We start from the raw sequence: 26289 nt of genomic DNA, 5'->3' as shown, positions 1-26289 counted from the left end.
CCATGTGCACATTTAATCGTGGCATTTCCTCGCGCAGATGGTCATTTTTGGGCCCATAGGATTTTTGACTTAAGGCATCGGCTACTATGTTTGCTTTCCTGGGGTGATACTGAATTTCCAAATTGTAGTCCTTGACCAACTCCAACCATCTTCTTTGCCTTAGGTTTAAATCCGGCTGGGTGAAGATATACTTCAGACTCTTGTGGTCGGTGTAAACCTCACACTTATTTCCAATCAGGTAGTGTCTCCAAATCTTAAGGGCATGCACTACGGCTGCTAATTCCAAATCATGGGTCGGATAATTCTGCTCATGAGTCCTGAGTTGGCGGGAAGCATATGCAACGACTTTCCCGTCTTGCATCAGTACACACCCTAATCCATGTCGGGATGCGTCACAATAAATGACAAAATCCCGATGAATGTCCGGTAGGGTCAGCACTGGGGCAGTTGTCAACCTTCGCTTTAATTCTTGAAAACTTCTTTCACAGGACTCTGTCCAGGCGAACTTCTTCTCCTTTTTAAGAAGTTCCATCATGGGTCGGGCTATCTTGGAGAATCCCTCGATAAACCTCCGATAGTACCCAGCTAATCCAAGAAAACTCCTGATTTCACTAACGTTAGTCGGTCGCTGCCAGTTGGAAACTGCTCCAACCTTCTCTGGGTCCACTGCTACGCCCTCCGTGGTCAGAAGGTGACCAAGAAAAGCTACTCTCTCCAGCCAGAATTCGCACTTGCTAAACTTGGCATATAGCCTATGCATTCTCAGCTTTTCCAATACTATCCGCAAATGTTGCTCATGTTCCTGAATGCTCTTGGAGTAGATAAGTATGTCGTCGATAAAGACCACGACAAACTTATCCAACTCGTCCATAAATACTTTGTTCATGAGGTTCATAAAATAGGCAGGGGCATTGGTTAGTCCGAAGGACATCACGGTGAACTCAAACTGCCCGTAACGGGTGACAAAAGCTGTCTTCGGGATGTCGCTTTCTCTAATCTTGAGCTGGAAATACCCTGACCTTAGATCGATCTTAGAAAAGTACTTGGCCCCTTTTAGCTGGTCGAACAGGTCATCAATCCTGGGGAGGGAGTACTTATTCTTAATGGTAACCTCGTTCAGTGCTCGGTAATCTACACACAACCTCATACTCCCATCTTTCTTCTTGACAAACAGCACTGGGGCTCCCCATGGCGACGAGCTTGGTCTGATGAAGCCCATTCGTTGCAGTTCTTCTAGTTGCTTCTTTAATTCTGTTAACTCAGAGGCCGCCATCCTATAGGGTCTCTTGGCTATAGGTGAGGTTCCGGGGATGAGGTCTATGACGAACTCTATATCCCTATCCGGCGGCATACCGGGAAGCTCTTCGGGGAATACGTCTGGGTATTCGTTTACTACCGAGACTCCTTCTAAGGGCTTGGCTTCCATGCTAAACACCATTGGGTCAAACTTACTATCCCGGGTATGGCAGATCACTTGTACTCCTTCGGGGTTTGTTAGGTGTACCACTTTGTCGGTACAACCTATGAGACCATTGTGTCGGCTTAACCAGTCCATTCCAAGGATCACGTCTATACCCCTAGACTTAAGTACTACCAGGTCCGCTAGGAAGTCTACCCCACTTAAATTGATCCTTACTCGTGGACAACCTAATTGACATTTGATGTCGCCTCCAGGCGTCCGGGTTAATAGGGGTGTTTTTAGTAGTACTGTAGGTATTTTGTGCTTTTCCACAAAACTCGAGGATATGAACGAGTGCGATGCTCCAGAATCAAATAGTACTGTTGCCAGAGCTGAGTTGACTAGGTACTCACCGAGCACTACGCCCTGAGCTTCTTGAGCCTCCTGCGCGTCGATGTGATTGACGCGGGCTCGTCCAAATGATTGCTGGGGCTGCTTCATTTGTTGGCTGTTGTCGCGGAGAGGCACTCGGTTGGCACCGGTCAGGGCTGGTCTGGGTCCATTCACCGTGTTGGAGAAGGCCGATGTTGCCGGCTTATTCTTGGCATAAGGGCAATTGGCGATGAAATGCCCTGTCTCACGGCAGTTGAAACAGGCCCTAACATTGCTGTTGTCGGAGGCGACCAGGCTTGTATTGCTCTGCGGGGCCCTCATGGTATTCTGACTTTTAGGCTGTGCTTCAGGGGCCCGTGGTCCTGTCACTTGGGACTGAGTCCTATACTGCATTGGAGCCTGGGATCTTGGTGCAGTATAGCTGAAGTTTCTTGGCTTTTGGGAACGGTCCTGTTGGCGGGCCTTACTTTCCAGGAATTTGCGTTTGTTGTCCTTCCTCTCTTCGGCCTTGGCCCTTTCCGTAAGGATAGCCTTGTTCATCAGGGTATTAAAGTCAGGATAGATCTGTGGAGTAATGTAACACCCTAAGGTAAATTTTCCCAATTTTTAATAAATTTATTTGGGCTTAAATAAATTTTCCAGGCTTTTCTTTAATTTTTGTGGCATTTAAAGCAATTTATAACGCAAGAAAATAAAAATTTATCATAGGATTAAAGTGTTTGTGCATTCATGCCGCAGCATTGTTTTATTTGTGTTGAGTGTATAGATTTGAATTCAAATTGTATTTGAATTCAAGTAGAATTGTTTGAATTAGTGGGGTATAGCAAAAGAAAAGGAAAAGAGAAAGAATAGAAGAAAGGCAGCCCAACTCCCTCAGCCCGGCCCACTCCTCCTTTCCCCCTCCTTCTTCCGCATGGGCCACGGCGGCCCAGCTCCCTTTCCCTCTCGGGCCCCTCTCTCTCTCCCGCTGCCGCGCCCCGGCCCACTCCCTCTCTCAGCCCGAGCCGCGCGCCTGCTCAATCCTCTCTTCCCCTTCTCTCGCTATCACCCGGGCCCGCGCGTCAGCTTCCCTTCCCCCTCCCCGTTTCTCTCCGGCGCGCAACCTCCTCCCCGTAACCGCCGGCGAGCTGTGCTCCTCGGGTCCGCGCGTCAATGGGACCGCCGCTACCCTACAAAGAGCCGCCCCAACCCCTCCTGAACCCTAACCCTAAACCCGTAGCCGCCACCGACGCTCAAGCCCCACGGCCGCCTTGCTCCGCCGCCCGGCGCCCCTGTTCGCCCGCGGGCACGCCGCTCCGCTGCAATCCAGCCCCGACCGGACCCCGCGGGAGCTCCGCCCCAGTGCAAGGTCGGTCCCCGAGCCCTTACTCGCGTCGCCACGCCCTTGCGCTCGCCGGAATTGGGCCCCGAGCAGCCGCAGCCGGTGAGCCGCCCCCGCGCAATTGCCGGCCACCGTGGCATCTCAGGCCGCATTGACCCCTTCGCTGCCTTCGCAGGACCTCCCCGAGCCGACCGAGGGATCCAGGCGCTCGGAGCATCGCCACGTCGACCTGTCCGCGAGCACCCCGTGCGCGCCGCCGCCAACCCACCTTGCGCCGCCACGACTTGACGCCGGCGTCCTCGATCCCCGGCCTCCAACTGCCGCTGCAGCACCCCTGAGCGGTAAGGTACACGCCGCGCTCGTTCTTGTCCCCTCTTCCCCCCTCTGCGTGCGCGTCCCCCTGGCCACCGTAACCCGAGCCGCCTCCGCCGCGGGGAGCACCGCCCCGAGCTCCAATCCGCCGTGCTGATCGTCTAGATGGATTACGCGTGCCGCCAGCGTTCTCCAGGACTTGATCTCGTCCTGGATGGAGGCCGGACGGCCGAGATCGGCCTAAGCCGGCGAGGCGCCGCCGCGGAGACGAGCTCCGGCGAGCAATCGCCGCCGGCCGAGCCCCCAATTCCCACGGGCCGCCGGATCGAAAACCAGCGCTCCTGATTAGATCTTAGCCCCATCTCATCCTGGCCCTTGAATCCCGATCCGGTGTATCAGTTCCTCCAATACCGGTTCGCTCTTCTCTTGAAATCCAAGCCGCCAGATCCAGATCCAACGGCTCCAAACAGAAGATACCGGTTCGGTCTGTTCTTTTTGCTAAAGAGCCCTCGGGTTTTTCTGAAATCAACCCGCGCTCCCGTGTAGTTCAAAAGTATTCGCAGTTAAGTCCAGTTTTATTCATTTAGACCCCCGCGCTTTCAAGAATTAGAACCCGCAGTCCAGGTCCAGTGTTTTCGCGAGCTAGCCCTGGGTCTAACCTTTAATTAGGTTTTAGTCCTCGGTTTTTGCCCAGAAGCCCCTGGAAGCTCCAGTTTTCTTACAAATAGGTCCCTGGATCCTGTTTTAAGCGTAGTTTTCGCGTTTTAGCTCCGTTTTAAGCGTTCTTTATATCCACGCGATCGTTGTAATGCGTAGATTAGTTCTAGGCTAGTTTCATGTGCTGTTCTATTGTATTGGTGTACTGTTTTCTTATAGTTTGCTATTGTGTGTGCATGTGTGTATGTGTGGACTATGCTTGATGATCGTGAGTAGACGCGGAGCCTTTGGACCAGTACCAGGAGCAGCCGTCTTCCGAGCAGTTCGAGCAGCAGCCGGGAGAGTACGAGGAAGGCAAGTATAGCATGAACCTCCTATCACTTTTAAATACAATTTCATACTGCATTTAAATTCTGTATGCCTATAAGGATTTCCTAGCCACTTTATATCCTATATATATATCCTTTGGGTTGCATTGTGGTTAGTTGTGCTAGGTTGCTGCGCTATAACACACTTGGTCCTTTTTAATTAATTTGATTAATGGTCTTATGCAACTTAATTCTGGAGCCGACCCTCTGTGCTGTGTGCTTGAGTGGTTTGTGCGTCCTTAAAAGATGTTTTTGTTAGAAACATGGTTTAGGGGGCCAGCACGGTGCTTAGTGCTTGGTTGGCCACTCTCCATAAGGACCGGTTCATAGAGCGACAACCTGGGACAACCGCGCTACCACAAGACTGGAATGGGACGGTCTTGACTTATTAATTAGGTCATTTTGGTTCGGGAGTAACTTACCTGCGTGGGCAAGAGGGGTGGTAAGCTTCAATGGTCCCTGCTCCTCCGGCTTGGTCTGTGCTGTGTGTCTTGTACCCCCGGAGGTGGGCCCCATCGTCGCTGATCCAGAATCCTTAGCGGTTACACCTTACCAACGTGTCCTTTGTAACGGTCTCGTAGTGTGCTTGCTAGCCATCTCACCTAAGGAAGTGTGATGAACAACTAGCGTAGCTCACGACTTGTGGGTAAACTTGTGCAACCTCTCGAGAGTGTAAAACTGATATATCAGCTGTGCTCACAGTCATGAGCGGCCCAGATCCTCCGTCTGATTAGTGGGGTTATCAACCTTTGATTAGGGAGATTTCCCGGGTGGTTTTGGTTTGGAGGGTTCTCAGTAGTTCTTAATTAATATTGATTAATTCTTATGAAATTTGGGTTACGGTAACTCATCCACTTGTAGTAATTAGCTTTAATAAAATTTGCCAAGATTAAAAGCTAATGCAGTTGAGTCAGCTAACCTTAGAGCCTCATTCTCGTGTTATACTTGTTGAGTACTAGTTTTGTACTCACACTTGCCTCTCTACTCTTCTGTTCTATTTCGGCTATCTTCGACTGCTGCTCAGTGTCCGGCAACGTGGAGGATTACGTCAGCGGCTTCGACGACTTCTAGGCGTTTGTCTCCCAGTCGACGTCCCTGTGGCGCCCAGCTCTTCCTGTATCTCTTTTATACGCTTCCGCAACTCTTGAACCGATTCTTGATTCGGTTGTAATAAAATAATTCATTATGATTTATTTACGATTTATATTAATGTTATTCCTGACATGTGTTGTGATATCTTGATAATCTGTTGTATATATGCGTGACTTGATCCTGGCGCATATATGATTGCTCGATTTATGTTCTTATAAATTGGGTGTGACAAGTAAGCAAGGTCCGGAGTTCTGGGCTTAATCCCATCTTGAACATGTCTTGTTTCTTATCGTCGTCGTTCACTTCCTCCGGCGCATATCGGGCCAATTCTACGAACCGGTGGGTGTACTCCTCCACCGTCATGCTTCCTTGTTGCAGTGCGCGGAACTCATCCGTCTTGCACTTCATGGTGGCCGAAGGAATGTGATAGCAGCGGAACTCCCTCACGAATTCTCCCCAAGTGATGGTAGAGGCATCCTCGGCTGCAGCACAGTAATTTTCCCACCAAGCTAATGCGGTTCCGGTGAGTTGGTGGGCCGCCAGAAGGACTTTGTCCCGGTCCTGGCATTCGAATGGTTCGAGCTTCCTTTGGATCACTCGTAACTAGTCGTCTGCATCCAAAGGGTTGCAGGATCCGGCAAAGGTGGGCGGCTTGGTCCTTAGAAAGGCCGTCAGCTTGTCATTCATATTCTGCCCTCGTGGCTGCCGGTTAATGAGGGCATTGGCCAGTGTCTCCAATATGAGGGTCTGGTTGTGGATTATCTGCGCCAAGTCTCCGAGGGGTGGGGGCGGTGGTAGTTGCTCTCCTCCTGGATTTTCCCCTCGGTTCTGGCTGACTTCCTGTTCTTCCTGAGGGAGGTCTTGTTCAACAGGCTGTGCTCCGGCACCAGCGGCTGCGGGGTTCCGGCTACGGGAGGCCCTCGCGACGTTCCGGGGGGTCACCTGTTGATTGGGTAGATTAGGGTTACGATTATGTGATGTTTAAGTTGTTTAATTCGTATATATAAGGCAGAATCTACCTTCCGCCGGTACTCATATAAACAAGCAGCACACAACAAACAAGCACACAACACCACAAACAACAAGCACAAACCATTTTATTACTGCAAGGGGGGTACAATCTGAGGGTACGACTAGGTCTCGTGCTACTCGGCCAGGGTCTTGTCTAAGGGCACGTCTTAAACAGAAAAGGCTGGGGAAGGGGCATCACTGGGACGGCGTCGGTCATTCTACTCACGAGGCGTGCCTTCCTCCGGGGTGGGGAGTGTGAGCAATCCTCGCTCGCCATTCTCTGGGTTCCCATCTGTCAAGGGTTGCGCTGCAGCATCCCCTTCGATGGCGGTGGCAGAACTTTTAGGGTTCTCAGGTGGGGCTTGTGAGTTTCCAAAGAGTGGTCCCCATCCTATGACGGGCGTCCCGAGTAAAACACGGTCTTCCCCAATTGCCGGGACTGGTGTTCCACTTCGGGTCCAATCTTGCATACGCCGATCTCGGGCCTGCCAGAGGCTCTCTTGGGCGACTGCTTCGCTACTGACCACGGCTGCGGCTCTTGCCTCGGCGTGGGCAGCTCGGATCTGCTGTAATCTCACTGCGAGCTCCGCTTGCTCGGCTCGATGGGTCTGCTCCCTTAGAAGGTTGGCTTGCTCATCAAAGAGTTGGTCCAGGGCGGCTAGGTAAGTGGCCACTTGGTACAGGGGGCCTTCTTCGTGGCGACGTCGTTCCAGGTTTCTCATGCGTGCTTCCCAGACTGGGGTTCTGATGGCCGGCGGGAAGAACTTCGCTGGCGTGGGGGCGAGGTGTTCTTCAAAAATCCGGCACAAATAACGGAGTGCTTTTCTGATGGCCAAGGGGTAGGTGTCCTGGTGTCTAAACCCTGTGGCAGTCACTCGCCAAGGCTGGATGTCGGGGTAGCGGGTGCTCCTGGCGATGACCAGGATCACCCTGCAGTGGAGGATACCGTGGTGCTCGTACTCTCGGCTGTAGTACCTTGGGCGTTCTGTAACGCCAAGGCCTTCCAGGGTGTTGATCAAAAGGCCGGGAAAGCCAGGTGCTGCTTGGCAATCGCCCTGGGTCCATCCTTCCTTAGCCATCTGAAACAAGGGCAGGGTGAACAGTCTAGCACAGATATAAAAGGGAGTAGATAACATTTATTATTGCAATGGGGTACATTTTTCATGGATACGGGGTTATTAGGGTAGGGGAGTGCTAATCCTATCATGGGGATTCCTCCTCGTCCCTGATAGGGCGCTTCTTTATTGGGAGGCACCGATCCATCTCATCTTCGGTCTGAGTACCTTTATCCCAATGGGTTTCCTCGGGTTCTTCTTCCTCTTCCTCTATCCATCCACCTGTTCCACTGCGGTTTTCGTATTCCTGCATCTGGGCTTGGAGGGCGGCTAAGGAATACTCGGCGCTTGCGGCTCTTGTCTGTTGTTCCTCCAGCTCCTGGGTTATCTTTTCAATCCTATGGATTAGCTGCCTCAGTTGTGCCGCCTGTTCGCGGTAGAGTGCATCCAAGCCAGTAAGGTAGATGGATAGGTGGGAGACCGTATCTTCTAGGTCTTCTTCTTCTCGTCCAAGTCCCCTCATCCGGGCAATCCAAGTGCGTCCTCTTCCCTCAGCGGGTGGGAAAAATCCCATAGGAGTCCGCTGAAGGTGGTGCCTGTAGAGCACACGCAGCCGTCGCAGGGCTTTACGGGCGGCCTTTTGGTAGGTGTCAGGGAAGCGGAAACCAGAGGTGGAGATGAACCAAGGGTCCACGTCAGGGTAGCGGGTGCTCCTCTCCACAAAGACCATCATATCGCACCGAAGGGTGCCTCCGGAGATGTATTCTCGGTAGGCATACTCTGGTGGTTCCATAACCCCAACGCGTTCCAGGCTGAGTAATAATAACTTAGGAAGGCCGGGCTCTACGTGGCAGATTCCGTTAGCCCATCCATTGCCAGCCATCTGGAACAGGGCAAAGACCAGCGGTGAGTGTTTGTGCAGAAAAATATCTAAGTCAGAACAAGTCCTAGAGTCTGAAACAGGGTCTCGCTTCTAGGGTTACGTCCTACGGCCAGCCTACGGCTCTGATACCACCTGAAGCGTCCCCCCCATCAGGGAAGACTTAAAAGTGTTGCTTTATCACTCCCAGGAGGCTGATAACACTTTTATTACATCAGATGGTACATCACCGTACAATTCTGCGCGGTAATGGGCAGTGAAGCGCCACTATCACGAGAATTACAACTAAAACCCACACCACTACACTAGCTACGAAAAGGGGATCATCAGAGTCTTGCGCCATGCGGAACTCCAACGGTGGCCTTAACCACAGGCAAGGCTGGGTGCAGGATGAAACCCTACTCGATGTCTTCGGGGACGTAGTCCGGGTCTTCCACTGTAAAAGTAAGAATGGGGTGAGTACAAACGTACTCAGCAAGTCCAATCACACCCACGGAGGGGGTTATAAACAGAAATCCATGCACAGGACAATCCAAGGTTAAGGTTAGGGTTTATTTGCGGAAAACTCGGTTATATGCAAAGGTTCGTTTAAAAACATTTTCAAAACAAGTTTTCTGGTACCCAAGAGCTCACGTTGTTGATCCACACAGGATCCAAGTTTTAAATCGCTACCGGACTCCCCGTCCGCCGTAGCACACGGCACCACTGCCAGACACTTTCCAAACAACTCACACCAGCCCACCCATTCCCGGAGAGAAACACTAGTTATGTGACCACACCATAACTTACCCAATACCATGGGCACGGCTATTCGAATAGATTTTAACTCTGCAGAGGTGTGCAACTTTACCCACAGGTGGGGTACCACAGCACGATCACCTTAGTGTCGGTGCAGATCCCAACAAAGCCATTACCCACCTTAGCTAGACCTGACTAGCCATCACGGGATCCATCAAGGGGTCATTCGACCTACTTCCGAGGTTTAACCGGGGCATAAGTCACACAAAGCTTATCCCTTCTCCTTGATCACCCATTGCTCTCAGCTCTCCTGATGGCTATCAGACTAACTAGTGGGATTTATGCTAAGCCGTTGCCCATACAACGGTCAAGTGGTTTGCACGACAGGAAGCTAGGTGAGATGACACATCAACTCGGTCCTTAGGGGTGACAAGATGGATATCTACCTTCCTTGCCCAACCACACAGGTACGGGCACACCAATCGGCAAATCACCCAGAAATGCCATCCATCCCGTCTGACTCATCTTTCAAAACCACATTTTATCCCCTCCCATACACATACATTTTCTTTATGAAACCGGGTGATCAAGGTATGGTTATCACAAACAAGGGTGGCTATCCTACCATATTTTCAGCATGCAAAACCATGTAATTTTATAAAACAGGCCACTGGGTTATGTTTATAAAAACTAGGACAGAAACATGCATCAAAGGGCGGAATTGAACTTGCCATCATCAAACCCTTGCGGAAGGTCCTGATCGAAGCAGTGTCCCTCGGGCTTGGGATCGTAGAACTGGTCCTCGTTCGCCTGGTCACAGTCGGGACCTTCCTCGTTCACTCCGTGTCCTAAGGCGCAAACAAACAGACACACAATCAAGCGAAAGAACTAAAAGCTTTCATCGTTGAGCTTGAATCGGAAATAATTTGGTTACGGAGTTAGGGGTAATATTTTTGGGTGGTTTCTTAATGGCATGGCTAGAACTATACTAGAAAGGGCGTGGTAAAGTTTCGGATCGATCGGAGGTCGTTTGGCGCATAAAATGACGAGGCGAAGGGGGTTTCAGGGGCTAAACAGGGGTCTAGGGGCTTATTCGTAATTATCCAAAGAGACTAAGGACCTATTTGCGAACCCTAGAAATATTCAGGGCATGCTAAAGGGTGTCGAGTGTATCTAGGTTTATGTAATGAAGGGTTCGGTTTGAAATAATAAAAAGAGCGAGGCTTTCTTTGCGAAAAGTAGTGAATAGGGGTGTTTATGGGAATTAGAGAGAGGAGGGGGGTCTTCTTGGAAAAACAGAAAAAAGGGGGGGGGGCTTTTGGGCATCAGCCCTTTCTTCCTCCTCTCCTCCCCTGTGACCGAAACAGAGGAGGGGCAGGGGCGGCGGCGGCGGGCGGCGCTGTTTGGCCAGGGCCCAAGAGCGGCCCGGGGTAGGGGAAAAAAGGGAGGGGAGGGCGAGGGGAACCGGTCCCCGTCCTCACCTCGGGCTGGGGTGTCGTGTGGAGGCCGGACGACGGCGGGCGGCGGGCGGTGGCAGAGCCGCGGGCGGTGGCGGCGCTGGGGGCTAGGGGAGCGGCGGGTAGTGGCGGTGGAGGCCGTGGGGGAGAGGGAGCGAGGCGGGGGCCTATTTATAGGCGGAATGGGGCGGTGGAGGGGCGGCCGCGACGGTGGCCGGTGCGGAGCGCCATTAATGGCGCTTCGGCCGTTTGTTGGCGTCGCGACTGTGGCAGAACCAACCTGAATTATACCGACTCAAGTACGTGAGTCCTCACCGAAGGGCTACCTCGCACTTCAAACGGTATAAAACCATTGGTCTGTCGGGTAACGTCCCGATAAACCACCGAACTCAGGATCCAACAAGGTACCTCACACGAAGGTGAGTCCAGAGATACAATGCCAAAATATCTTACACCACAGGCAGTTACATTACAACCATGTACAAAACATCATTAACTTCCACAGAGGAGAGATTATTACAAGACAGGTTTTAGTTTTTAGTCAAAGCAGCGGAATTTGAAAAGCGTAACCATTATACACGTCGTCATTACAGATATTATGCTAGCCCTGGCATAATATCACTCGGCGGAATCGGTGTTGGCCGGGGACGGATCCCATTCCACGGACCAACCATCAGGCAAAGGGTAGTGCCACGGTGTAATGAAAACTGGCTCATCAGGGAGATTACCTGGATTAAATCAACAAAAGCAAGGCTGAGTATACTAATACTCAGCAAGACTTACCCGGAATTGGGTATACCTTAGCCCATAACTAGACTCATGATGGCTTTTAGCTTTGGGTAGGGTTTTCAGCTGAAAAGCAACAAAGAGTAGATCCTTAATTTCAACTTTTAACTTTCAGATTCTAGTTGATTAACCATTCTAGGTAAGCACCTATAACTAGTCAAACATGGTAGAATCTTTATTCAAACATCATCTTAGATAATCACATAATTACTCTTGTTACTCTATGTGGTAAAGAGAATAAGCAGTCTCATACATCGTGAGAGGCGGACGATTCTGAATCGAGATTCAACCCTTGCAAGGTAAACCTAACACACACGCTTGGAACACCACAGGGTTGTTCCAAGCAACCGTTTGCCTTTCATTCTGACTCGTGGATCAGGGCCACCACAAGCGACTGCAGGTCATACGCACTTCCAAAGTGCAGGAAGTACGTCTGTAGCGCGACTACAAAACCCGTACTCCTGGTTGCCCAGCAACACATATGCCTACACGTCGAACAAAGTAACCAAAAGAAGCAAATACATGTGGTGGGGGGTATGTCCACTCCTCGGGCTGATCGGTTACTAGGCTTACCGCTTACCATATTTCACGGCATGTGGCTAGTACTTTCAAACGCTTAACCACCGCTACCACACACCGCGACCTTATCAAGTTCCACAACACAGACGGGGTATCATCTTGACCATGATACCTCACAAACTCCCGTCCGGTATCCTTATAGTGATAACAGGAATGTAAACATTTCAATTCCTATATCGCGCGAGTGACAGGAAATCACTCGACTTCTACCGGTCCTATAAGCAGAGCAGCTAGTCGGACTCATGTTCTAGTGTTCAATACATTGGTTCCTGGAATAATGCAACTAAGGTTTCCAAACAACTCCTAAGAACCTAATGCATAAAGATATATATAAATAATATAGGTTGCAGTGTAATAAAGTAGGGGTTATGTCCGGGGCTTGCCTTCGCTGGTAGGGTTGGGGTTAGTCAAACTATTTTCTTCCGAACCTTGGTTCGGGGCTTCAGAGAAATCCGCGACGAGAGTCCCGGGGTCTTCAGAATAACCTTCTTCTTGTTCCGGGATCAGCTGATAATCCCCGTCAGCGAGCGTGATCGAGTCTATATGAGATGCAAGGTTACCAGTTATGAAATTGTATAGATATTTTTATAATGATTCACAATAATGTTGCAATCCAATCCTAAGAAAAATTACATTACGATGATAAGTTAACTACCCTGCACTGGGCAGTCATTTATCGAGTATTAGTTATTTTATTCAAATCTATTAGACAATGGGGTTGATTACACTAATTAACTAATTAGTAGCATGGAGCAACAAGTGAGGTGGTTTTTAACATTTATATTTAAAAAGCTTTACATATTGACCTCACAATTTATATGAACTTTAAGTTACTATTACCTTATAAACCAAATATATTATATCTAATTTAATTAACATCTAATTATTAGTTGAAAATTTAATAATATGTTGTAATAATTCAAAACAGAACATTAACATATTTTTCATGATTTTTGAACATATGTAAGGGTGTTTATTAATTATATTATGCAAACTACACATTATTTCTAACAAAATCTATACAATAAGAAAATATTACTAGAGTACAAGGCTAATTATTTTTCTTCAATTCTACATGTTAAAAGAAAATTATCAGAACTGGTTTTACTAATTTATCAATTTTCTATGAATTACTAGGTATTTCTTAAGCCTACAAGCAACTAACTTTGATATTTAAATTAGATCATTAAACATTCAAAAACCGAAGTCGACCTCTAAAGCAAAGTTGCAGATCTTGGTCTAAAGATTCTAACAAAATTTGGTTTACTATTTTATGATTTTTCCTTGAAGAGATATAGTATTTCTAAGTTGACAGCAAAAATTACATAAGGAGGTCCCTCGGCACTATTCCTCTGAGTCTATTCCTTTGCACAAAACCCCCTGAAGTTCTATTTCTTCTAACCCGAAGCCCTTGGTCTGGGAACCGAGATAGAGCAAGGTGAGGCGGCCATGTTCCGGCGACGGCGGTCACCGGCGGCGAGGTCCAAGTGCATGAATCGGGTCTGGAGCTTACTGTGGTCTCGATGCGCTACGTGTCGTGGACGGGGATGGCCGGAATAGTGGTGTTCGACTTGAGCCCGAAGTGACAGCGGAGGGGTCACCATCGACTGCGGAGCTCCGGTGGCGAATGTCGGCAAGTAACCTGCGCACGAGCACCAGTGAGTCGTGGGGAACGTGTACGTGCCATCAATTGGATGAAATCATGCTGGATCGAGGGAATTCGACGGAGACCGATGCGGCGGCGGCGAGGAAGAACGCCGGCGAGCGTCGGGAAGGCACTGTGATGCACCAGAGGGTCAATGGATGGGTCGTACAGCTTCAGGGTGATGATGTGGTGCTGTTTATGGGGTTGTGGGGGCTCGGGACTGCATGAGTGGTGCTGCCCACGGTGAGGCCGAGGGCGGCGGCGGATGGTGATCGTCGGCGACGAGGTTTCAGTGAAAATTGGAGTGCCACGAATGGGCGAGGAGCACCAGTGGATGACGGGAAAACTTGTGCAGGTGTTGGTTGGGGCGGAGGAGGTCCGGTGTGGGCTGCCCACGGGCGTGCCGTGCGCGGCCGGAGCGGAAGGGGACGGCGGCGGCGGAATGCAGCTCGGGTACTGGAAATTGGACACTGGGAGTAGCAGAACAGCTTGTAGGGATTGATGTGGTGCTACTGCGTGCGAGAGCGAGAGGGTTAAGGCACTGGGGTGGCCTGTCCACGGTGACCAGGAGGTGGCGGCCAGCGGAGGCCTCGGGTTGCCGTGGCGCGCGCGCGTGAGGCCAGGAAGAGAGAGGAAAGAAGTCGAGACCGGGAGAGGATGACGCGTGGGAGGATATGCCAGCAGGAGGTGGAGCTCGGGAAGCTGTGCCGGCGGTGGACGGCGGCGACAGGAGCAGAGCAGAAGGGGGAAGCGGCGCGGTCAGAGGAGGAAGAAGCAGACTGGAGTCAGAAGGACTAGTCTGTGATTTCCAAAAACTCCAGGGACCCCTCTGTGAACTAAGATTTCCCATTAATACAAAAGCCTAATGAGAAAAGTGTCTAAAGCAAAGTTGTAGAGAATTTCAAACCCTACAAGACTGCTTTAAGGTTCAGGTTCAAAATCTCAAAGAATATAGTTTTATTTTAAACTTTAAAGCACCATTCAAATTATAAACTTTGTCTTGTAATTCAAACAAAATGCTTTAATGCTTAGGGTCTTTTTGCAAGTTTTCCTGCAGTCATCATTACTAGTTCTTTTTACATTTTAGTCCTTAAGTAAAACTAAGTTTTACTTTTATCTTTTTACCATTTCACATGTAAGTCCTTATATGTTTGTATTAATTACATAAAGGTCCTTAATTTCATATAAAGTCTATTCCCCTTAGTGTTTATTTAACTTTTGATCTTTTCTTTTCTATAGCCATCTGAAATTTGACACTTAAGAATATTTTCACATACTTGCACATGAGAAGTTATAAAACTCATAATTTACAAATATACCCTTATTGCTTTGTACAACTTATATACACTATAACATGCTTACATATAATACACCCAGATTTAGTATCTAGTTATCTAACTACCTGGATATCACAGCGACGCAGCGTGCGGCGGGGCGTGGGTGTCGAGGCGTCGTCGGGCACGTGGGGGGGAGGGCTGTGCGTGCACAGGGCGCCGGTGCGACGGCGAGGGTGGGTTGCGGCAGCTGCGGGCGGCGCGCGCGCGTGTGCGTGCGGCGCGGCGGGGCGCGGGCCAGGGCGGGGGCGCGAGCGACGGACGGCGCGGCACGGCGCACGGCCACGCGGGGCACGCGGGGCGAGCGCGTGCGCGCGGCACGGCCGGGGCAGCGCAGGCGCACGGCCCGGGCGGCGCTCGGGCACGCGGCAGGAGAGAGAAGGGAGGAAGGGGGAAAGAAGAAAGAAGGAAAGAAAAAGGGAAAAAAGGAAAGAAAGGAAAGAAAGAAGGAGAAAGAGAGATTGGGAAAAAGAAAAGAAAAGAAAAGAAATGGGAGAGAGGAAAAAGGGAAAAAGGAGAGGGAGAGAGAGGGGGGGCGCGTCGGCGCCGATCGCGGCGGCGACCGCGGCCTGTCGGCCACGCGCGCGCGGCATTCGCGCGCTGCGCGAGGAGAAAGGAATCGCGCCGGCACTAATCGCGGCGGGTGGTCGCGCGTGGGCGGCAGGCCACCGAGCGGCGCGGGATGGGACGGCGAAGAGGGTACGGCCATCGGAAAAGGGGCTGGGTCAACAGCTGGAGCCGAGCGTCTGGTCGGTGAAGGGTCCGGGAGGTGATTAGGGTTCCAACGTTTTGAACAAAACATCCTAGCGCGTAATTTAATTTGGTAAATTTTCAGGGCGTCACACAAGCACACTACGAGACCGTTACAAAGGATCACATTGGTAAGGTGTAACCGCTAAGGATTCTGGATCAGCAATGATGGGGCCCACCTCCGGGGGTACAAGACACACAACACAGACCAAGCCGGAGGAGCAGGGACCATTGAAGCCTACCACCCCTCTTGCCAACGCAGGTAAGTTACTCCCGAACCAAAATGACCTAATTAATAAGTCAAGACCGTCCCATTCCAGTCTTGTGGTTGCGCGGTTGTCCCAGGTTGTCGCTCTATGAACCAGTCCTTATGGAGAGTGGCCAACCAAGCACTAAGCACCGTGCTGGCCCCCTAAACCATGTTTCTAACAAAAACATCTTTTAACGAGACGTGAGCCGCTCAAGCACACAGCACAGAGGGCCACTCTCAGAATTAAGTTTCATATAACCATTAATCAAATTTAATTAAAAAGGACCGAGATATGTGAGAGCGCAGCACCTAGCACAACTAACCACATGCAACCCAAGGTATTTATAATAAGGATAAAGTGGCTAGGAAAGTCCTTATAGGCATACAGTATTAAAATACTGTATGAAATTGTATTAAAAAGTGATAGGAGGTTCATGTTATACTTGCCTTCCTCGAAACTCTCCTGCTGCTGCTCAAACTACTCAGAAGATGGCGGCTCCTGGTACTGGTCCAAAGGCTCCGAGTCTACTCACGATCGCAACGCCAAAAACATGTCCAGCACATACACATACATGCAAACAAGGACAAAATATAAGAAACAGTACAACATTACATAGAAACAGCACAGAAAACTATGCTAGAACTATTCTACGCGTTACAACCATCGCGTGAGCACAAGAATCACCTAAAACGGAGCTAAGACACGAAATCTAGGGCTAAAACAAGGTCCAGGGACCTTTCTGCGAGAAAACAGAGCTTCTAGGGGGTTTTTTGCAAAAACCGAGGGCCTAAACGTAATTAAAGGCTAGATCTGGGGTCTAACTTGCAAAAACTTAGGGCATGGATGGCGGGTTCGATTTCTGAAGAACTCAGGTGCCTAAACGAATAAAACAGGACCTCACAGCAATTTCTTTTGAACTACCCAGGAGCGCGGGTTGATTTCAGAAAAAACCCGAGGGCTCTTTAGCAAAACAAGCGGGCTGAAGCGGTATCTTCTATTCTGGGCGCTCGGATCTAGATCTGGCGGCTCGGAGCGAAACGGAGATAAAGCCCGGCCGGGAGTCTCGTCGTGCGGGCCCAGGGGAGAGAAGCTCGCCGGAGGTTACGGGGGCCGTTGCGCGCCGGGGAGGAAGGGAGAAAGGGGAAGAAGGGCGCTGACGTGTGGGGACCGCTAGTCAGAGGGAGAGAGGAAGGAGGGAGCGGGCGCTCGGGCTGAGGAGCAGGGGAAGGCCGGGCCGGCGTGGCCCATGCGGGGGAAAAGGAAGAGAGGGGAGAGGAGGCCCGAGGAGAAGAGAGAGGGAGAGGTGAGTGGGCCGGCTGAGAGAAAGAAGGGAGGGGGAGTGATGGGCCGGCCAAGGGTTTTGGGTTGCTTTCCTCCTTTCTTCTTTTTTCTTCTTTCCTTTTTCTTTTCTACACTCAAACCATTCAAACAAAACCATTTGAATTCAAACAAATTCGAATTCAAACCTTATAAACTCAACACAAGGAAAACAATGCTCCAGCATGAATGCACAAACATGTTGATCTTATAATAGTTTTAATTACTCGCGTTATAAAATTACTTTAAAGGCAAGATAAATTAGAGAAAACCCTGGAAATTTTATTTAAGCCCAAATAAATTTCTTAAAATTTGGGAAAATTACATTAGGGTGTTACACTGCGCGCGCTCCACTCTCACGCGTTCTCCCAACTCCCGCTCTGGCTCCTGCGCCTCCACGCCCACACGCCCGGCGCCCGCTACGGCCGTCCGAGCCGCGCCCCCTCGCTCTGGCGCCGCCCGAACGCCTGGCGTTCCGCTCGCCCTCCTGCGCCCCGCGTGCCGCCTGTCCTGAGCCGCAGCTGCACGCCCCGAACGCCCACCGCCACCTGCCGCAAGCTGCCGCACCACCCGCTCACGCGCTGCGCCCACGCGCCCCGCCTGGGCCCTGCTGCACGCGCCCGGCCGAGCCGCCATCACTCGCCAGCGCTGTTTCGCTCCCGCCCGGGCCTGCCCGCGCGACGCCCGCTCGCGCGCGCCTGTGCGTGCCTGTGCGCCGCCCGCCCAGGGCAGTAATGCCCCCAGGGCGCCGCCACCTGAAGTCGCCGGCTCGCCTGGTGCACGAGCTGAGTGGAGGAGAGGGAGATAGAGGAGGAAAAAGAATGGAGCAGAGATCAGAGAGGTGCGGCCGGCCAAGAAACAAAGAAGCGCTAGGGAGAAGATAAGGCAGAGAGAGAGAGAACACAGGAGAAAGGGAAAAGAGATTTCCCAAGGACCTATACGTAAATACAGAAAACCGCAAGGGTCTGTCTGTAAAACAAAATTTCCCGTCAATCCAAAGCCCAAATGAAGAAATGCCCAAAATGAAAGTTGGAGAGTTTTTCAAACTCTACAACATTGCTTTAGGGCCCAAGTTCAAAAACTCAAAATTTATATTTTTACACGTGAAATTTTGAACAAAAGTTGGATTTGAATTACTTTTTTCCTAGAGAATGAAACTTTATAACATTCAGGACCTAAATGCAAGCATTTATGACACGTCATGATGACGGGATAGACTCGTCATAATGATTGGATAGACATGTCATGATGACTTGCATCTTTTACACTTTAGCCCTAAGTAATTTTGAAAGTTACTTTTGTAAATCAAACATTTACATAGAAGGACTTGTACTTTTATAAAATTACATAAACACCCTTAGTTTTACCATTTTACCCAAAATTTTTACACAATTCAACACTTGCATTTCTGATGCAACTTTTGGATAAATATATATTTTTACAAGACATGAAGTAAGAAAAATATATTTCACTTATTTTGAAATTACCCTAATCCAAATATATTTTGCAAAAACAACCCTAGGTTTTTCTGTAATTAAAAAATAACCTTTTTACTTGCACTTTTAAATTTTCAAAAGTTTCACATAAACATACACAAGCTTTACACTTAACAAACACATATTTCACACTAACAAAATATAGGTCTAGCATTACAAGAACGCGAACTATCACAGTATCTTTGGCTGGTGGGAATATCGGGTAGATCGGCTCTACTTATTGTCAAATGGTGGAGGAAGAAGTGGGGAGGAACTTGCCCAAGACCAAATTGCCGGGCTGCTATGACCGGCTGGTAAGATTCATAGCCTGGTTTGATGATTTTGTTGGAGGTGCTCATGCCGACAGGGAGGAAGCAAGGACGGATCATGATGTAGTACAAATGCTGAGTGCTTTCATCATCGGCAAAGTCATCCAATCTGAAGGCACTTGGATTTTCAAAGATTTCAGAATCTGTGTAAGGAAGGTAGATTGGATTGTTCAAACCTTGGTAGAATACTCTAAAGCAGCTTGAGGCATCTGTGGGTTCAACTTACTACCGGGAAGAATATACAAAGCTTGGCCAAAGTTGGTACATCTAACGCGTCTCCCACTCTGATCTGGGAAGGAATTATTGGCCAGAACAGGGAAGTTTGGTATGTGGTTCTGAAAGTAAAAGTAAGCCCATAACTGAATGAACCACCAGGGACCACCAGTTCTAAGTTTCTTTTGGGAGAGCAACCTCGAAGACATCAGGTGAAGATATCTATAAACTTCCCCGAGAAACAGTTTGCCAAGGCTAGTAGTATTACCTCTGGCCAGTTCATACGCTAGAGAAAGGTAGTTTTTGGTTGGAGCAAGGGAAGGACCGCAAAATATGAAGTGCTCCAACTAGAGGTTCAGAAAGGCCGTATGTTCCTTCTCAGTTACAGGGTCTTTGGTTTTGATGTGCTGGTTCAGGTAGGTATCCCAATTTGTGCATTCTATTTTGGTGGAGAACTTAAAGGGGACCTCAGGCATTCTGTAAGCAGAGGGGCTAGGTGATGCAATGTTTTAACCAGTAATCATTATCACATCCATGAGAGTTGGAGTCATCAGCCCATGGCCAAATAAAAAGCAGTTCAGGGCATCAGAACAAAAAAAGCCAATGGTTCTCATAAGGTTTTCATTCTTCTCGAGGGGGGATAATGATAGAAACAGAGCGTCAGCTATTCCTATAGTTTCCCATATGGGCTGGTAGGCTTTTGCTACTCTGTTATACCAAGATACCTAGCCCTCGGGAGGACTTGGCCAGGCACGCAGGCTGTCGGACTAGGAATCTATTTCTATATCTTGGCTTACGAATGGGATTCAATTAGCCTCACAAGAAATCAAATATGATGGACGCTCATAAGAATGAGGTCCAAGACAAAAGGAATTGGGGAAAGAAGGATGCGGCAAAAGGATGTCTGAGACCTGAAGAATCGATAAGAGCCAAATAACAGGAAAGGATCATTTAATGCTTCAAGGGTTCAAATAATTACTTCATTAAATTAGCGAAAGGTTGGAGTTTTACCTTCAGACCAAGGACGCCTGCATCGGCATTCGAGGGTTCCGCCCTCTGAAGATCCAATGGTGATCGAAGGCTCGAGATCGGATCTAGGGTTTGCTTCGCGAGTTTCAAGTTCACGCTCTGAGGTTTTGATCTGAGTTTTGCGATTGAATTTGTGAGCAGGGGTTTTGGAGTGCAACTTGGATTCAGGAACCTGTGTAGATCTGTTCTGGGAAAGTTCCAGATTTAAGCAAAAGATGGAATTGGTTCAGGGATCGACTCAGATGTGGATCGGCACTTTGAGGGAAAGGACCGATGCGTTGCCATCGGCTCCCGGTAAATCGGCTTCTCGACAGTTGTTCATTAAAATGAAGGATTCCATTCATAGGGAAAACCATTACAAAAGGGGAGCCGATTGCTCCTAAAGCCGATCTATCAGCTCTGTACATGGCGGTCGTTGCTAATCCTAAGATCTGCCACCAGTAGGTGCCTAAGACCTTACAGCGCTTGATCGGAGGGACTGCACCAATGTCGCTGTCGTCGTCACTGCTATCGTCATCACTGCTGCCTTCGGTCTCTTCATCATCATCATCTTCGTCGTCCTCCGACAACCCACCACGCAGGAAGCCTCCTGCTGCCGAGTCTTCTTCGGTCGATGGGGCATCGACTTCTTCCTCTGAGGTGGAGAAGTCCCCCTCTCAGGACATGTCGTCGTCATCACCTTCATCCAGTTCCCCGCCAAGGAGGAGCTGGAGTGTGGCAGAACCAACCTGAATTATACCGGCTCAAGTACGCGAGTCCATTCCCGAGGGCTCCAACATGCTTCAAACGGTATAACCCCTTGGCCTGTCGGGTAACGTCCTGATAAACCACCGATACACAGGATCAAATAAGGTTACCTCACACGAAGGTGAGTCCAGAGATACAGTCACCATCATATTTTACATCACAGGGAAATTATTTTACACAAGTTTCCACAGGTAATACAAAGTTCCACATTTAGCAAAGTTATTACAAAGTTTGCAGAAACAGCAAAGGTTCAAACTAGGAGTCATTATTACAAACCAGTTGTAAAGTTCAAGTTCTAGCAGCGGAATTTAAAGTACGATAACAATACTCGTCGCCAATAAGGACGTCATGCTAAGCCATGGCATAACATCACTCGTTATGATCAGGGTTGACCGGGGACAGGTCCCACTCCATGGACCAACCATCAGGCAAAGCATAAGGCCAAGGCATAGGGTAAGTAGGGTCTTCAGAGATATTACCTGAAATAACACATATAGCAAGGCTGAGTACTCTAATACTCAGCAAGACTTACCCGGTATTGGGTATACATAGCCCATAACTAGACCATGCAGGCTTTGCAAAAGGTTCAAGGTTTAGCTTTTGCTGAAAAGCAACAAAGAGTAGGTCCTTATTTTATATTTTAGCTTTCAAGTTCTAGTTCTTTTAACCATTCTAGGTAAGCACCTATAGCTACTCAAGCAAGATAGAGTCTTTAAAGCATACATCAGCATTACTTATGAACAACATTGCTCTTGTTACTCTATGTGGCAAAAGAGTTAAGCAGTCTCAATCTTCGTGAGAAGCGGACGATTCTGAATCGAATTTCAACCCTTGCAAGGTAAACCTAACTCACTGAAACATCCCCTCATTCGAGGTGACTTAAATGTGATATAACAATCAGTCCCAGGAGGCTGATACACATTTATTACATCAGATGGTACATTTACCGTACAAACCTCTGAGGAGGCGGGCACTCGATAAAAACGATAACTAGTAATAAAATAGCTATGGTAATACACCAAAGCACGACCCACGTGGGATCCAGCTCGGGCTCAGAGTAACACGCTAGCAGGAGCATCTTGCGGAGGGCCAACACCACAGGCAAAGTTGGGCACGGACACAACCCTTATTCGTCGTTTCCAATCACGTAGTCCGGATCTTCCTCTGAGAAAACCACAAATATATATAGGGTGAGTACAAAGGTACTCAACAAGTCCAACCACACCCGCGGAGGGGGGGTGATAACAGAGATCATGCACGGGTATATCAAGGGTGGGGTTGGGGTTTATTTGCGATAAAGCAAGATTTTACATATGCAAGGGTTTATTTATCAAAAGCACTTTCTCAAAACATTTTTATAGTAATCGAATCATAAGTAGGGTTGATCCTGTACAAAGGATCCAAGTTTTAGTGACAATGGACTCGGCGTCCACAGTAGCTTACTGCACAACTGCCGAGTACTTTCAAAACAACTCACGCCACAAAACCAATCATCCCGAAACATCTATTGAAGTGACCATGCCGTAACGCGTCCAATTCCGTGGACACGGCTATTCGAATAGATTTTTACACTCTGCAGAGGTTGTACACTTTACCCACAAGTAGGGTACCGCGCTACGAACACCTTAATGTCGCGGCGGATCCTAACAAAGCCATTACCCACCTTAGCTGAATCTAACTAGCCAACACGGAAGCTACCATGGGGTTAATGATCCATCAACAAAGTCATAACTGGAATATAACTCACACAGATCATATTCCTTCTCCATAGTCTCCCGTTGCTCACCCGCTCTCCTTTTTGGCTAGTAGAACAACTAGTGGGGTTTATGCTAAGCCGTTGCCCACACAACGGTCGAGTGGTTGTACGATTAATGGGTTAGGCAAGATGACACCTCAGTTCATCCTTATATTGACCAGACGGACATCTCCCGTTCATGCTCAACCATAAAGTTACAAGCACACTAGTGGCATTTCACACAGAAAACGCCGTCCATCTCGTCAGATTATGTCTTTCTTGTATTTTCTCAAAACCCCATTTTATCTTTTTAAAACCTTGTGCCCTTATTTTTGGCAAAGCACTTGTGGTCATGGTTTAAAATATAATCAAGGGGATGACAGGTAATAAGCATCTTTAGTGGTAGGTGACGTCTAGCGAAGCAAATCCTAGGTCATCAAGGAGTGGTCATATCAATCAAGGGGTGGCTATCCAACCATGTCTTGCAATAAAACGATGCATTTTATAAAATAGGCTAATAGGTTGTATTTATAAAACTGGGATAAATATGCATCAAAGGATGGGATTGGACTTGCCATTCACAAAGCCTTCTGGGAAGTCCTGATCGAGGTACTGTCCTTCAGGTTCGGGCTCACGGCACTGGTTCTCGGACTCTTGCTCGCAGTACTGCTCGTCGACGGGTTCTCCCTCGGTCACCTCGTGATCTACGGCGCACACAAAAAAACATTCCATAAGGAAAAAGAATTAAAGGTTTTATTTACAAGCCCAAATCAGGAATAACTTAAGAAACTATGGTAGAAGGAAGATTTTCGGGAGATTTCTTGATGGCAGGGCCGACATTATGCTAGAAATGGCGTGGTAAAGTTTCGGGGCAAACGGAGGGTTTTTGGCGCATGAAATGATAGGCCGAGCGGGGTTTAGGGAATGAATAAGGGTCTAAGGGCCTATTTGTAATTACTGTTGGGAGGGGAGGGCTTGATTAGAATTTCCGGGAATTTCTAGGGTACTCTGAAAAGGTCGGGGGTTTATCCATAATTATTTTGTATAGGGGGGTTCACTTCCTAAATAAAATGAGCAGGGGGGTTTATTTGGAAAGAGGGGTTAAAGGGAGGTGGGCTCTTAAGGGGATAGGCAAAAGGGCAGGGGGCTCAGGGCAAATGTGCCCTTCTTCCTCCTCCCGTTACCAGGAACAGAGGAGGGGGTAGGGGCCGGCGGCGCCACGGATTCCGGCGGCCCTAGGGCACGGCGGCGGCCGAGGGTAGGGGCTACACGGAGAGGAGAGAAAGGGGGATCCATTCCACCACTCACCACGAGCCGGGGTGGCGCGAGGCGGGCTGCCCACGAGGGCCAAGGGCGGCGGGCGGAGGGCCTAGAGGCGGCGGCAGTGCAGGGCCGGGGAGGGGGCTAGGGCTGCGGGGGAGTTTGTGGTGGTGGCGAGGCGCGTCGTGGGGGGTACTTATAGGCCGGCGGGGGGGGGGGCGGGGAGGAGGATGGCGCGGTGGAGGCCGGCGAGCTCGGGGCGGCCAGTAATGGCGGTGGGGGCGGGATTGCTGCTGCGCAGGGCGGCCGGTGGCGCTGGTCGTCGCTACGCAGGGCGGATGGTGGCGTGTAGCGGGGAGGGGCGGCCTGGGGGCGTGCGGCGCAGGGGGAGGCGGCCCGTGGCGAGGCGACGCGCGGCGGCCGGCACTGCTCTGCCGCGGCACGCCGGGGCAAGCACGAGCGCCGAGGCGGCAAGGGGGGTACGGCGCGCGCAGAGGAGGGCCGGGTTAGGCGGCTCCTGTGGAGTCGTCAAAGGGCGGGGGGTGGTGGTGGTGGCCGGCGTTGAGCTCTGCTCGGTGCCGTGCTGCGCGTGCAGGGGAGGTGAGAGGAGCAGGAAACAGGATCAGAGAGAGAAAAGAAAGGGGAATAGGGGAAAAAGGAAAAGGGGGAGGGGGAAGCGTCGGCGGATTTTACGGCGGCGGTCGCGAGCACGAGGTCGAGCACGCGGGGGGGAAAATGCGTCGGCGGGATTCGCGGTCACGGTCGCGAGTGCGGGGTTGAGCACGCGGCACGTCGCGGGGGTCGAGGAAAGAGAAAGGATGGCGGTCAATGTCGGATGTCAGACGGCGAAAGGTCGATAGATGTTTTGGGCGATTAGGAGTTCGGACGGTAAGGGTTTAGGAACGATCCGAGCTTGATGAAAGAATATTTTCTCGCGAGCGATTTGTGCTGTAATTTAAATAAGGTAAAAACGCGGGCGTCACAAACCTACCCCACTTAAAATGAATCTCGTCCTCGAGATTCGGCTGGTTCCTAAATAGATGGGGAAACTCTTTCTTAAGGGCATCTTCGCGTTCCCATGTGGCTTCTTCTACTCCATGTCTGCTCCACTGAACTCTGCAAATCCGCACTTCGGAGTTTCTTGTTCTCTTTATGACCGTGTCCAAAATCTTGACAAGCACTTCCTGGTACTGAAGGTCTGTTTGTAAAACTATTTCTTCTTCCGGCACCCGTTCCCTCTCGGGCACCCTCAGGCATCTTCTCAGTTGGGATACATGGAACACTGGGTGTATGTCAGACATTCCTTCTGGTAGTTCTAGATGGTATGCTACAGCTCCGACCCTCTTCAGTACTTGGTAGGGTCCAATGTATCGAGGGGCTAGTTTCCCATGTACTTGAAATCTTCGAGTCCCTCGAATAGGTGAAACCTTGAGATAGACAAAGTCTCCTGGACTGAAGTTTACTTCTCGTCTCTTCTTGTCTGAGTAACTCTTCTGTCGGGATTGGGCGGCCTTCAGTTTCTCTCTAATTTCGGCCACTCTTTCTTCCGCTTCTTATGAGTGCGGGTCCAACCAGGGCACGCTCTCACTTCTGACCAATCAGGGGGGTCCTGCACTTCCTCCCATAGAGAGCTTCAAATGGTGACATGCCCAAGCTTGCTTGATAACCGTTGTTGTACGAAAAACTCAGCGTACGGTAAGCTTTGTTCCCAGTCCTTGCCATAAGTAAGGACACATGCTCTTAGCATATCCTCCATAATCTGGTTCACCCTTTCCGTTTGACCGTCGGTCTGCGGGTGATAAGCCGAACTGAAGTCCAACTTGGTGCCCATGGCCTTATGCAAACTTTTCCAAAACCTAGAGGTGAATTGGGTTCCTCTATCCGAAACAATTCTGCTAGGCACGCCATGCAGCTTCACTATGTTGTCCACATAGAGTCGGCTAGCTTTTCACCCACATAATTGGTCCGTACAGGTAGGAAGTGAGCGACTTTTGTGAGTCGGTCCACTATTACCCATATGGAGTCATGTCCTTTCTGTGTCTTGGGTAAACCCACTACAAAATCCATTCCTATCTCATCCCATTTCCAAACCGGGATGGGTAGGGTTGTAGCAATCCTGCTGGCTTCTGATGTTCAGCCTTGATCCTTTGACAAGT

This window comes from Panicum hallii, chromosome 2 (assembly GCF_002211085.1).
Source record: "Panicum hallii strain FIL2 chromosome 2, PHallii_v3.1, whole genome shotgun sequence".
Lineage (NCBI taxonomy): Eukaryota > Viridiplantae > Streptophyta > Magnoliopsida > Poales > Poaceae > Panicum > Panicum hallii.
This window is presented reverse-complemented; position numbering follows the sequence as displayed.